General features: G+C 51.6%; 1 long non-coding RNA gene across 1 annotated transcript; it reads left to right on the top strand.

The window, feature by feature from the left end:
• The first annotated feature begins 275 nt into the window (after positions 1 to 275).
• On the top strand, positions 276 to 11,975 carry LOC143156193 (uncharacterized). Its single transcript, XR_012994580.1, has 3 exons — positions 276 to 358; positions 3,778 to 3,971; positions 11,733 to 11,975. It is a non-coding gene; the product is annotated as an uncharacterized LOC143156193 (long non-coding RNA).
• Positions 11,976 to 12,733: the final 758 nt, after the last annotated feature.

The raw sequence follows: 12,733 nt of genomic DNA, 5'->3' as shown, positions 1-12,733 counted from the left end.
ATCAGATACTTAGAAGCTGAACTGTCAGCCAGTAAGATGAGAAGGAGACAGCCTCTAAGCATTGTAGCATGAGCTTGCGTAGCTGTAGCTAACAAAGCCACCTGTGCGTGCTATAATCAGATAAATGTTTTTCCCGATGGAAGCATTAGAAACACATTTGTGTGCTTTTTCATGCCAAAACAGAATTTACTTTTTACACAGTGACTTAATGGCTGCTACATTTCAAGAGTTCCTCTGATGGGCTAAATCCTGGAGGTATGAAGGAGATGAGATGGTGGTGTGGCCAGGGCATCTCATGTGACATATCAATATGGTATAGAAGTCAGCAGGGACAGCTTTGCCTTTCCTCCTAACACAGGTAACAGCATTTCTACACCTCCCATTATAGGTATTTTGATAGAATTTATGTGAAGGAAGGTCCTTCTTTTCTTTAAACCTATCTACCTTTAACAACTTTTGAACTATTGACTAGTTTCAGCCCCATATGACAGATGAGATAGAGACGTTAATAGCTCCTGCAGTGTTAATTTGCTGATGCTAATACTTGAGCCCACCCCCACTACATACCCGTTAGTTTATACTCAAGCAAGCAAATGGTCTCTGGATAGGAAAATGCAGGTGCAAAAATGCAGGTAGCGTGTCCTACATACAATACAGACTAAACTGCATCCAGTTTGGTTCCCTGCACCCAATACACTCCTCCCTTACTCATCGACAGGCCTTGAGCTCTCCCATATCCCACTGCTGTCTCTTGCCAAATGCCTGGCTCACATACCACGCCCTTGGCATCCTGGTACAAAACACACCACTGGCATGCTGTTAAGCAATCTACTTGATATTAGTAATTTCTTTCTTTTTTTTTTTTTCCCTTAAGATGTTGCAGGAACTAAGTGCAGAGGGCACACTTGAGGGACCTGTGGAGATCAAGGCCTTGTGTTTCATTTAAAGAGATGTCATAAGAGTCACAGCTTTGCTGCTCAGATAGTCTCTTGGCAGGAATATAAGGATTCAGCAATATTACTTTAAATTTTTAAAAAAGAGCCTATATGAAAGCCAGCTTTGGTGCTGCTCAGTGCTAGTATCTCCACTGTGGTCTCAGGTCTACGTGAGGTGCTGCAGAGGAGATCCCTGTTTACTCTCCAAATGCACAATGTGCAGAGATGGTATTGGCTTTGTCAGAGACCACGGGGAGGGAACCCCCATCAGTGGGGTTGCCCTCATGACCAGAAAAACTTGCCCAAAGATTTTCATCAGGTGCCAAACCCCTGGACTTTGCAGATCCTTGTGGAGCAGTTTAGCTGGAGATTGTGCAGGTTATGCAACATGCAACCCATTCCAACCACCTGCGTGGCAACAGGGTGTTGGCATCTCACCGCTCCCTGACATCTCACACTCGTGTGGCTCACTGTGCTCTTGCAGCTCAATTTTGGGGACATAAACCTCATTCCCGCAGCTCCCCATGGGAGATAGGCACTTTGGTCTTGCAGCTCACGGTTGGAGAGAGTCACTTCTGTCCCGCAGCTCGTCCTTGGAGACACGCTGCACCTTGGTCCCACAGATGTTCACTCTGCAGGAACCACAGTAACAAGGAGAGGGACCATGTGGGCCCTGTTTGAGATGACATGCGGAGTGGCACCCTGACCTCATGGAAGCTCTTCTAGAAGAAGAGGGCACTGGCTTGTCCATAGTAGACAGGGCATGCTTTACCAATAGGATCTGGCGGTGCAGATTGAGCCCGTGTAGCTGGTAGGTATGGTATCCACAACTCTGCAGTGATTGCCAGCCTCCAAGGGTGGTGGCGATTCTTTGGTCCGTTGAGATGGGGACCCAGTGAGTGATGTGCCGGAGTTAAAGGGCTGGCAGGCAGCCTTGTAAAGACCTCATCAATCTGAATCCGCCCATGACTGCTGTTTCCCCGGTCCAAAGTCTCCTCTCCATGGGGGGAAGAAGGGATGGTGGATGAGGTCAATGCCTGGAAGGGTGTAGATGTGTAGGCACATGGCTGTTGCAAAACAGCCACGGAGGGCTGTGCAGTGTGGCCTGTGCTAGTGAGTATGCTGGGATGGGAGGCCAAGGAGGCCTGGGGCGGTGGGAAGTGCACTGGCATGCTCCCGCTCATCTTTTCCGTGGGTGCAAATCATCTGTTCCAGAGGACCCTTGTGAGCAGCTGGGAAGCAAGCCAGTTTGCACTGTTTGACCCTGAGCCCAAGGTTGTTCTCGGGTTCAAATAGCAAAGTGAATATAAATGTACCCAGAGTCACTATGGGTGGAGTTCCTCTAAGATTAGGTGCTTATAACACAGGCGTCTGTTTTTATAGCTATTTTTATAGTCAGCCGAGTACTAGTAAATACAAACCACAGGGTTCAGGCGTGTTTAATTTTTCCCTAATGTGGGATGAATTGCACTCTGAGCTCTGTTGACTCTGTCTCCTGTAATGGGAGCCTGGGCAGCTACCACAGGTGGGTGAATCTACAAAGCAGGTGGAGTGAGGTGAGGTGGATCTCACCATGAGCGCCTACAAGGCCACTGAGAACCATCAGCTGGGCAGAGGAGAGTTTTGCAGAGGGATGGACCGAGCGAGCTCGGGCCTGCCTGTTTGCTGGCTGCTTGGCATGCAAGCGTTCACGTGCGTGGCTGCAATTCGGACACAGCACAGAGCCCTTTGCTGCCAAGAAACTTGGGTAAAAACTGTGGGGAGAGAGGAGATACTATCATGGGGTCTCAAATTTAGGAGAAGTTGAGGAAGCCTGAGGATCTTGCAAGGGCACAAAGGAAGTGGAGAAGAAGGGATACTGTAGCTATTGAGATGGGGCACATAGGGGATGGTTTCAGACCCTGTAGCGAACCAGGCTCTCCCAGAGCAGCTGCCCCAGGGAACAGCTTGGTTGCCTCTATCCTGTGTCAGAAGCTTCCATTTTCCCCCATTCGCCTTTGATGTGGCACACAGCATGGCAGCTGACTGTCACCGTCTCTCGGAAGTTTGCTCTACTGAGGGGCAGTGACTCTGTTCTACTGGGTTTTTAGAAATGTACTTGTCGACCATGAATCTCTTCTTAGGCTCCTGGGTCTGTCTCTTTGGGTGTAGCCATAAGACTGGGGTCAAAGGCTTTGTGATCCCTGCAGTTTTCAGAGCTGATTCAGAAGCGTAGCTTGTATTTAAAAATAATAAAAAAAAATCAGCAGAAGGCTTGTGTGTAATTAGCTCCGTTCTCCCAGGAGAGAATTGACATTCATTTCTCTCTACTTCCAGAAATGTTTGGTTTTGTGAAATGTTTTTTTCTTTCCCTTTCAACATTTTTCTAGTATTTTCCTGTTGCTGAGTTACCTTGAGGTGGGGTTTGCAGGTAAGCTCTATTTCTACACCAAGAGGAATGGCTGAAGCTTGACTGACGCGTTCATTTTCAGCATGAACTTCCATGAAGCCTTTTCATGGGTGCTGTTGAAAAATAACTGTCTGGTTTGCAGTAGCGGCAGGACAAAATGATTCTTGCAAAATACTATTTCATCTCCCTTTGTTTCGGGACTGAAAATGCAGATATTGGGCAGAAAGAAAGAGGGTGTAATTCTGCAGTTGTTGATCCTCGTGCAGTGAACTGTTTTGAGCAAGGACTGAAAGGCGGAACGTGAAAGAGAGATCCTACCAGAAAAAAGTTTCCATCCAGTTGTTGGTTTCGAGAAACACTCCTGAAGACCATCTTCATTTATTTGATGGCACCAGTTGAAAAAGAAACATTGATGTTGTAATGTCTGTGTGTGTACATGTGTGTGTTTTGCAGCTGGAACAGTTTTAACTATCAGAAAACAGCTACATCCCACTCTGTGCAGTCAGGATGATGCACTTACCAGGAACCATCTTCAGAGCCCTTCCAAAAAAGGACATTTCCAGCATCGATGTGAGTGTGGGTGGAAGAGAAAGCAGCGAGTGAGTGTCAGGGGGTTCTTGTGCCCACAAAAGGCTTTGTCAGATAAGGTGGGTCACATTTTCCACATTTCTATTCTGCTTGTGTATTCAGCCTTCTGCTGCACGAACCTGGATGCACAGGTGGTGGATGCCATCCTCATACGTCCCGTTCACGATCAGTGAGCGCTGGCTGGGACCAGTGCTGGAGCATGAGTACAGACAAAAGGAGGAAGGTGGAAGCCCTTTGGCTTCCTTTGTCCTCAGGAAGCTTTGATGTTAACCTCAAATCCAGGTCAACCTCATGAGACCATGTACGTTATAAGCTGTAATGTATAGTTCTCTGGAGCAGGTAACACCCGTAACAATTCTCCAGAAAGCTTCGCCTGCTCCTCAGTCAGGCAAAGGACTTCAGGTTCCCAGGACTTCTCACTTCTGGAGAAGTCGTGGGAACTCCTAAAGCTGGTGTGACACCCCCTTCTCCTCCACCCCAGTATTTTCTGCCCTGTGTGAGCTGTGTCGTCACATATCATCAGTCTGCCACAGTTTGGATCTGTTTCCTTACATGCAGTGAATTAAAGGCTCAGATTTCATATAAGAGCAACTAGAGGTGTTGTGAATGCTTGCAGTCGTAGTGAAATCGGTGATACGCCATCCTGGTCAGCATACCTGTGGAAGGCAAAGCTGAGACACTGACATATGTATATGTAAAGTAAGACCGTGTCTGGAAAGCATCTATTAAACTAAAGAAACACAGCGTAGCAACCCATGCTGAAGGAAGCTTTGTGGATCCGAAATGGGATGACACAGATGATGATAGAGGAAAGCCACATTTTTTAAGAGCCAGACCTATGTGTGGCTCTATGTGCACAGACCCCTCTCCCCTCTTTGGGATGACTATTAATAGCATGGGGTCTGGCCAGCCCAAACTCAAATGGTGTGTGGGTCTGTTTGGTTACTGCAGGACTATTTGGCAACTCTGGGTGAACGCCCCTAAATAATCCTGCTGGCACCGGGTGTTGGAGAGCTCGAGGCTTTAGAAACTTTTGGGTCAAATTTACTCTTGTTAAATAAACAATGGGTATTGATTAGATCATATGACAGACCAACGGAGCACCCCTTCAAATACTGCAACTCATGGGAGTTCATTTTTGTGTATTTATGTACTCAGAATCCCTAGAAATAGTTGCTTTGGTGAAAGAAATATTAAGTCTTTTACTCATGCAACTATATGTACTTTATATGCATGGCCCTGTGCACACGGATAGGAGGATTTTTGAGGCTGCTTAAAGGATTTGGATGCTCACTTTGGTTTAGTTGGAGACTTGAATCCCTTAGGCAGATTTGAAAATCTCAGCCATAATTCTTTGCTTATTTTAGTACATCAGGGCAAGATCTTTTCCCTGTTAAAATAATTTCTAAGTACTCCTTTCTTGCTGTCATAAAATAAAAATAAAAATGTGTTTAAGTGGAATTCTAAGAAGTGTTTGTTTCTCTAGACGTATCCATTTGTCTTACTCATTTGCTGTTTTGTTTACTGAGGAAGTTCTTAAGTTACAGTCTGTCTATATTTTGTACTGAGTAGAGTAGCAAGGAGCTTGTCAGCACTAAACATACAGATTTATAAAGGCCTCTTGTTATGACTATTTATACAGCTTAAATGTCCTGGAAAGGTTTTCTCATCTTAAATCTCTCAGCAGTACAATTACATATCTGGCCTCAAATATATGTCAGGAAAACACCATATGGCCCTGACAAATGCAATACCTGCACATGCGCGCGCACACACACACACGGTATTGGTTTGCAGCGGGGGGAAGAAAGCGAGGAGTGAAATATGTAAACAGAGTTTAGTAGGTGAAAGGCTGCAGGGGCCACGTGTGCTCTGTTTACGTGGGTCCCGAGCGGGAAGCGCTCTTGTTGCACAGGCAGTTTTGTTCGGGCAGGAAGAGGAAAGCACAGCCTGTCTCGGTGTTGCTTCCCAAGGCACCTTGTTACGCTAATCCCCTGTCTGGCGAGGTCGTGCTTGAAGCTCGGAGGAGCTGCAGCGCAGGGTATACCGTCCCGGTGCCCTCTCAGCTGCTCTGCTGCAAGTAAACCATCAGCCCCCACCTCGGGGGAGGCCAGTGCAAGCAAGGGGCTTCTCTTCACGTCTTCTCCCCGGTTGTCTCCCGTGCGGAAGCAGCTGTGATCAGGTGGACGCCAGCATCCTTGCCCTGTTAGTCAGGCTACGCAGTGCGGTCTCGGGCTGTGCAGGGTCAGCGTTGCCTTTCTGAGCTGCCCGGGTGATGGAGGAGGTGAGCTGACGGACTACAGTATGCTGGAGCAAGCCCAAGTGTGGGGGAAATGAATCCATCCTCAGACCTGACTTGGATCTTGTTGCCACTCTTTTAATATTGGGTTTGACTTCTGGTTTAGAGTGACATTTTCCTGTTTTACGCCCACCGAGGAGGGGATTTCCTTGGGAGTAACACACCAAAATAAACAGAACTCTGTGGAGTTTGCTTTTACTCAGAGTGAGCACGGACTGGCCGTGCTTTAGGCACATATGAAGGAAGATGCAAATTAAAGGGTTTAGACAGGTTTTTAAATGTTACTTTGCCTTCCTGCGAGTATTGAAGTGCCATGGACTTAGATTTTATTTTGCTTGCAAGTGCTGGAAATGATGCAGGTGTTTTGTTAAAGAAAATGTTCATAGACCATTGTCCCCAGCAGTTTATCAAAGGCTTTTTTTTCCCCCAGTTTCCTCTCCGGCTTCAAGAACGAGAGCCGACAAGTCAGACTCCAGGCCCTGGAAGGACTGCACGCCCCGCAGCTGGCCCTGCGGTGGGAAGAGCTGAGTACTCCCATGGAGTGCCAGCCACCTGCCTGGAGCACCAGCACCTTCTCCTATGCTCATACCCTATAGCTTTTTTTTTTCTTTTAAATTGTGGCCTAGGATGTGGCCTAGATCACGCTCAAGAGAGGAGCCTGTGGCCATCCCAGACATCTGTGGTACCTGCTGTGGGTGTAAGCCCCTCTGCAGGACTTGCTCTGCCGGGCTGAGGACGTGCTCCCTTTGCACGCTCCCAGACATGCTCTGGTTTGACTCTGGTCAAAGAGGAGCAGCCATAGAGCAGGCTGGAGGCGTCGGCCCCTTCCCCAGGGCTGGCCCTGCTCCCTCGGTGCCCACCGCAAGAGCAGCCACGTGTTCTGTCGGGGCGATAGGGAGTATCTGGCAGCTCCTCTCCACTCTGGGTGGGAGAAGTCTCTGCTGTGGGCTGAAAGCACCGACAGCAGATGCAGGGAATGACAGCTCGGTGGCTGCGTCCATCGTCCTTCAGGAGCGCCTGCAGACACGGTTGGTTACTCATCCACAACTCGTGCCAGCTCTGGAGAGGCCTGAAGGAGACGGGCAAACCACCACGTCACCCTCCTCCTTTGCTGTTCCTCTGCGGGCACAGGACAGCCTGTGAACCACGGTTGCGAAACCCCATGATCACTGATTTAAAAAAAAAAACCACAAAAGCTAGAGTCATTTAATAGGCCTGTCCCTGATCATCCTGTCCTGTGATTTACAGACAGCATAGAAACTTTAGATGAATTATGAACTAGGTACCAAGCCAAACACTAGGCTTTCATCTGGAACATTACAGTTCTGCTGCTTGCTTTTATCAGTTTGCTCAACAGGGCAAGAGAGCACAGTGCAGAAGCTGAATTCCTTTGAAAAAATTAACAATCTACTTAATGCTGAAACAATGCCTTCCAACTTGCTGTCAAGGCCTTCAGCTAGTTTGAGCTTAGCTTATTCCAGACCAGGCTGCTTTATATGTCATGGCGCATGTCCTCAACTTCACTCTTCCATTGTACGGCTTATCTGAAACCCTGCTCCTGGGATTTGCGGTCATTCGTTCAAAATTAAAAATGAGACAAATAACCTTAGGTCTTATTTGAGTGCATAATCAGTAGAAGCTGGGAACTGTACTGGGTAAAGAAATGACTGGTTTATCAAATGTCTGTCACGGGGACATGCTGCAGAAGTGTCCCAAAGCCCAGCAGAGAGAGAGAGAGAGAGAGAAAGTAAGTAAGTAAGTAAGTAAGTAAGTAAGTAAGTAAGTAAGTAAGTAAGTAAGTAAGTAAGTAAAACACATAGGTATAAACAGAGGGCTTGCAAGACAACATGTTTTAAGGTGAAGTTGCTACAGTGTGAGACAAACCCCAGAAGCTCGAAGGGACAATGTCAATGTGAGTTTGGGGGATCTTAAGTAGTCACTGGAAAGGCAAAAAAAGTTCACACATAGAAAGAAAATGTGATCGTGTGGGAACAGGCAGCTGAAGCGAGCCCAGCTGCCCTCTCTCCACACCCTGCCAGTGCCAAGGGCAGCACACGGGGCAGAAGGGCTCAGCCCACGGCACAGGGAGCCTGTGCCAGCTCCCGGAAAAACCTGGCACTTCAGGGGGGAAGGTGCCGCAGTGAACTGCAGGAGGCTCCGGCGTGGCAGAGAGCACCGGTGGCAGCGCATCCCCTCTCTCCTCTGCCCCGCTGCCCATGGCACGTCCGGAGTTGTCTCCTGCAGTGCTGAGCCCCGTCCTGGTGAGCGCACGGCTGTGGCTGGCGGGTGTGGAGGATGCCGGTGCCTCAGCAGCCGGGTCCACTGCATGGCTGTGGCTGAGGTGCAGGGCTTCGGTGCGCAGACTGTCTGCATTCCTGCACGCAGGGGCTTGTGGACACCATCTTGTTGTGGGTGCTTTAGTCTTGCGTGAGTGCATGTTAGGACACTTGGCAGGTGAGACAGAGTTCCCTCCTCTGAAACTTCCCTAACTCCGGCGTCCTCCAGGGTTTTGCACCGGGGCAGGAGTTTGTTCCTGCTCGAGCTGCATCCAACGTAACTGGCCTGCAGGTTTAATAGAGGTTTGATGTTAAAGAAACCCCCCACTCTGAGAAGGGGGGGTCACCTCATGGTTGCCAGTGACTGCTTGGGCCAGGAACAGCTTTGCGTGGCTGTGCAGGGCTGGTACCTGGAGCTGCAGCCCCACGTGCTTGCAGCCAGGTGAGTGGCACTGGCAGATCTAGTCCTGAGCACCGAGGTGCGGAGCCAGACCTGTGCATGGGCAGTGGGACAGCAAGGGCACTGCTGGGCTTTATGTGCCTGCCCTTTAATAGCTGGGCTGCAGATGACTCCTCTTAGCTTGCTAACAAACAGCCGTGTTTGAGGTTTGAGATGGTTGAACCCCACAGAAATGCCTGAGCAGGTGGCATCCTTCAAGGCCTTGGGCTCAGGGGACAGCAGCTGCACCCCAGCCATGCAGGCGGAGCACTAGCAGCTCGTGGAGGTGGATGTGGATGGGTGTGTGCCGTGGGCGCAGCAGGGCTGGGGTGCAGCAGGGTCGGGGCTGCCCGCTGCCACTGGAGCGAGGGTCCAGCCCTTCGACAGCACAGGTGATGGGAGAGACCCCGCTCCAGGGAGATTGCAAAATGGCTTTGGCAGGAGCAGAGGAGCAGCGTGCCAAAATGCACTAAGCTAAACCAGCTTTGCTCTGCGGATTTTTTTCACAATAAATAAAACGCTGTTTTGGGAGCTGAGCTGAAGCTGGGAATCCCTCTTCTATTCCTGCCTTTCCCCCTGCCTGTGGCAGCCCAACCCTCCCCCGCCTGCCCACGCCCTCGCAGGATCCTATCGGCTCCTGCAGCAGCGCCGTGGAAAAACTGCATTGTGGCTCTGCGGGACTCGGCTTGCCGGCCCCAAGGGACGAAGGGCTGGGACTGCCAGGGGAGCTGCAGCCGAGCCGGTGCCCTGAGCCTGGCATGCTCGAGCCTGAGGGGCTCTCCCCTGTAGGGCTGCCTGTGCACTGGGGACTCCCTAAAGCCATCTGGAGGATGTTTTAAAAGCAAACATTGCAAAGCATTGTCTGGCCTTCCTCTAGCTAGCGGGGAAAAAAAACACCCTGGAAATCTATTCTGGTCTCGCATGTGTCTCAAGTGGAAAATTTCAGCTGAACTGATTTAGGTCGGCGGGGTTAAAGGAGGTGAGGCCTGGCTGCCGCTGGCTCCGCACGGCAGGGAGGGATGGCTCCGCGCAGGCGCCCGTGCCTGCCACGCGGGCAGGGCCGGGTCTGGCAGCAGCTGCCTGTAACAGCAGCCAGCGGCTCGGAGGGGAGAGAAAGGAAACCTGAACCCAGGGGAAGCGTGGGGGACGATGCAGCCTTCAAACGGCATGGCAGCCGCCACCTCCATTATACCTCCCAGCCTGGAAAAAAAACGTCCCCGACTATCCGGGTGCTGAGGGATGTCTTTCCTTCTTGTCCCCACCCCCCCCAGCTGCAGTCACTCATCTCGGTGCAGCCCGCACCGGGTGTAGCGGCAGGGACGTCAGGTATGGTGGCTGGCGGGTCCCAGTCCCCGTCCTGCAGGAAGGACATGAAGTGTGTCGCTGGCAGCACTGTGCCCACGCTGCGGGTGCTGCCAGCCTGGCCCTGCTGACGGCACAGGCCTTGAGCATCGGCCTTGAAACTGGGCTAGGGCAGCTCACCTCAGGCCGGGCGGCCTGCGGGACGGCGACTGCAGCAGAGGAGCGGGCGGCTGCGAGCGCCTTGGGGTCAAGGACAGCTGGAGAAGGAGGTGTCTTTGCTCCTCGGCCTTCCCCTCAGTGCTGGTGTCCCAGGGCCACTCGCTTCGGGACCTAGAGCTGGCTGGGAGCTTGCCACTGAGGCGTTCGTTGTTGGAAAATACTAGTAATTTGTTGAAATTGAAACTTTTAATGGGAATGTCCATGAGTGTGTGGGAGAGTGAGTCCCCTGGTCCCGTGTTCCGGAATATGTCTCCCACCTCTGCCCTCCAGCTGGTACCAGCATGGGTAGGTCAGTCCCCATCCCTACGCGGAACAGAAAGGTTTTGGACCCTCCGACACCTCAGAAGAGAAACAGCTTTTCCAGCCAGCCCTGTCCACGCCACCTGCTAGCGCGGCTCTAGCCGGGTGAGCCAGCACTGCTCGGGCAGGGCGGTCACACATCTTAAGCTGAGAGGAGGGTTCGTGATCCAGTGTCGCAGGACCACAAGGTAATTCCATGGAGAAGAGGCCCCAAGAGGCCTCCGGTCCAGCCGCCAGCTCTGGGCAGTGTCAGCCATCAGGTCAGACCAGGCTGCCCAGGGCTTCATCCCGTTGGGGCTGGAAAAGCCTCCAGGGCTGGAGACCGGCAGCCTCGCTGGGCACCCCGCTGCAATGCCTGACACATCCAGACTGCTTCCCCGTCTGAATTTCCAGGGGCGTTTAAGGAGCGGGTTAGAACGTTACGTGGAGGTTGCAGTCTGTGTTAACCAGGAGGGTGTGACTCTCTCCAGCGTGGCTCTGGAGGCACACGGCCTGCCTCCATGGCTTCACTGGCCTCGCCGGCTGCCGCCCTGCGTGGCACCGTGCCCTTCTGCGAAGTCGCTGCCGGGTGCCAGGACACACGCGCTCAGTGCCGGGTAACAGGGCCGGGCGCCAGGCTGGGAGCAGGACGGGGCAGAGGAGGCACGGAGAGCTGGTGGGAGGGCAGCCCCGAGAGGAGCTGAAGCAGGGGGGAGACTTTCCCTTCGCCCCCCGCCGCAGCCATCCCAGCCCGGCTCTGGCGGCGCCCCGGGAAGGCAGCCGGGCGCAGGGCGGGCGGGTGGAGCTCCCTGCTGGCCGCAGCTCCCCGCGCCGGCTGGGACGCCCTGGGAACCAGCCAGCAGCTGCCAGAACTCCATCATCGGGCTGAAAAATCGGGTACGGGCTGAGGCAGCTCGGCCCTGGTGCTCCGACGCCGCTCTTTCAGATGCTGCTTCCAAGCAGCAATACCTACCTGTAGGGCTCGCTAGGTATTTTTCTTTTAAAGGGGATTTACTGGGAGGAGCGTGTCGGACCACAGTGCTGGAGTCCATCGCTTCTGCTGAACGCAAACCACTGCTGCCCAGCGCATCCCTTTGCCATCTCTGCATTCACCTAACTGGCCACAGCAACCGATGCATGAGTGACCTCAGGCTGTATTGCTGCTGCTGAGACCTGAAGCATCAGCTCCCCTCTGCTTCACCACCTTAACAGCAGGTATTTCCATTTGAGAAGTGTAATAAACTTGTGACACAAATATCTGCGTGTTTTTCTTAATGGTATGAAGAAGGGTCACGTTCAGAGACTGTGTAGCTGAGCAAAATATACAATCAGGATCTAAAATCATGCAGGTACTCGCTAAATCACACTATAAATTCTTGGGCCTAAAATAGTTTTCCCTCCCATTCTTGACTGATAGCAAGTGTCTGCTCTATACTGAAGTAGTATAATAGCACGTGTCGTTACACGATGCACATCTGACAGAGCTTGTGGTCTGCACTACTGCCTACTGCAGCATTTCAGTCAGAGAACATTAAAGTATCATATTCAACAGAACTTACGGGAATGGCAACATACAGTCTTTGGAGAAAGACCTACCTGTAACCGGAGGGTGCTGGCTCTCAGTGCCGAGATGATGATGAGAAGCAGCTGGTCGCACTGAAGGCAAGGGGAACCAGCTCCTGCTGCCACCTCCCCGAAAGCTTCTCTTTTCTGACTCAGGCTGACGAGCACAGTTAGCTTTGTCCTATGTAGCTGACGGTAATCCTATTAATGCCCCTAATTCAGATTAAATACTATGCAGTTGCAGAGAGATTAAAATATAAAGTGAGAGAAAGCTTGTTATTCCAAGGATAGGGACTGTAGTAAGGGGGGTCCGTACACCACTCTCGCACTCTTACTGCTCCCACCCCCTCTCCCAGGTCTGCAGAGCAAAGCTCCTCTGTTTGTCAGGCTCTCGGGGAATAGCCCCGCAGTCCTGGATTAAAAAGATCTTCACCTGCCTTCCCT

Source organism: Aptenodytes patagonicus, chromosome 2 (genome assembly GCF_965638725.1).
Source record: "Aptenodytes patagonicus chromosome 2, bAptPat1.pri.cur, whole genome shotgun sequence".
Lineage (NCBI taxonomy): Eukaryota > Metazoa > Chordata > Aves > Sphenisciformes > Spheniscidae > Aptenodytes > Aptenodytes patagonicus.
The sequence above is the reverse complement of the archived record's forward strand: the minus strand, read 5'-3'. Positions and strand labels throughout refer to the sequence as shown.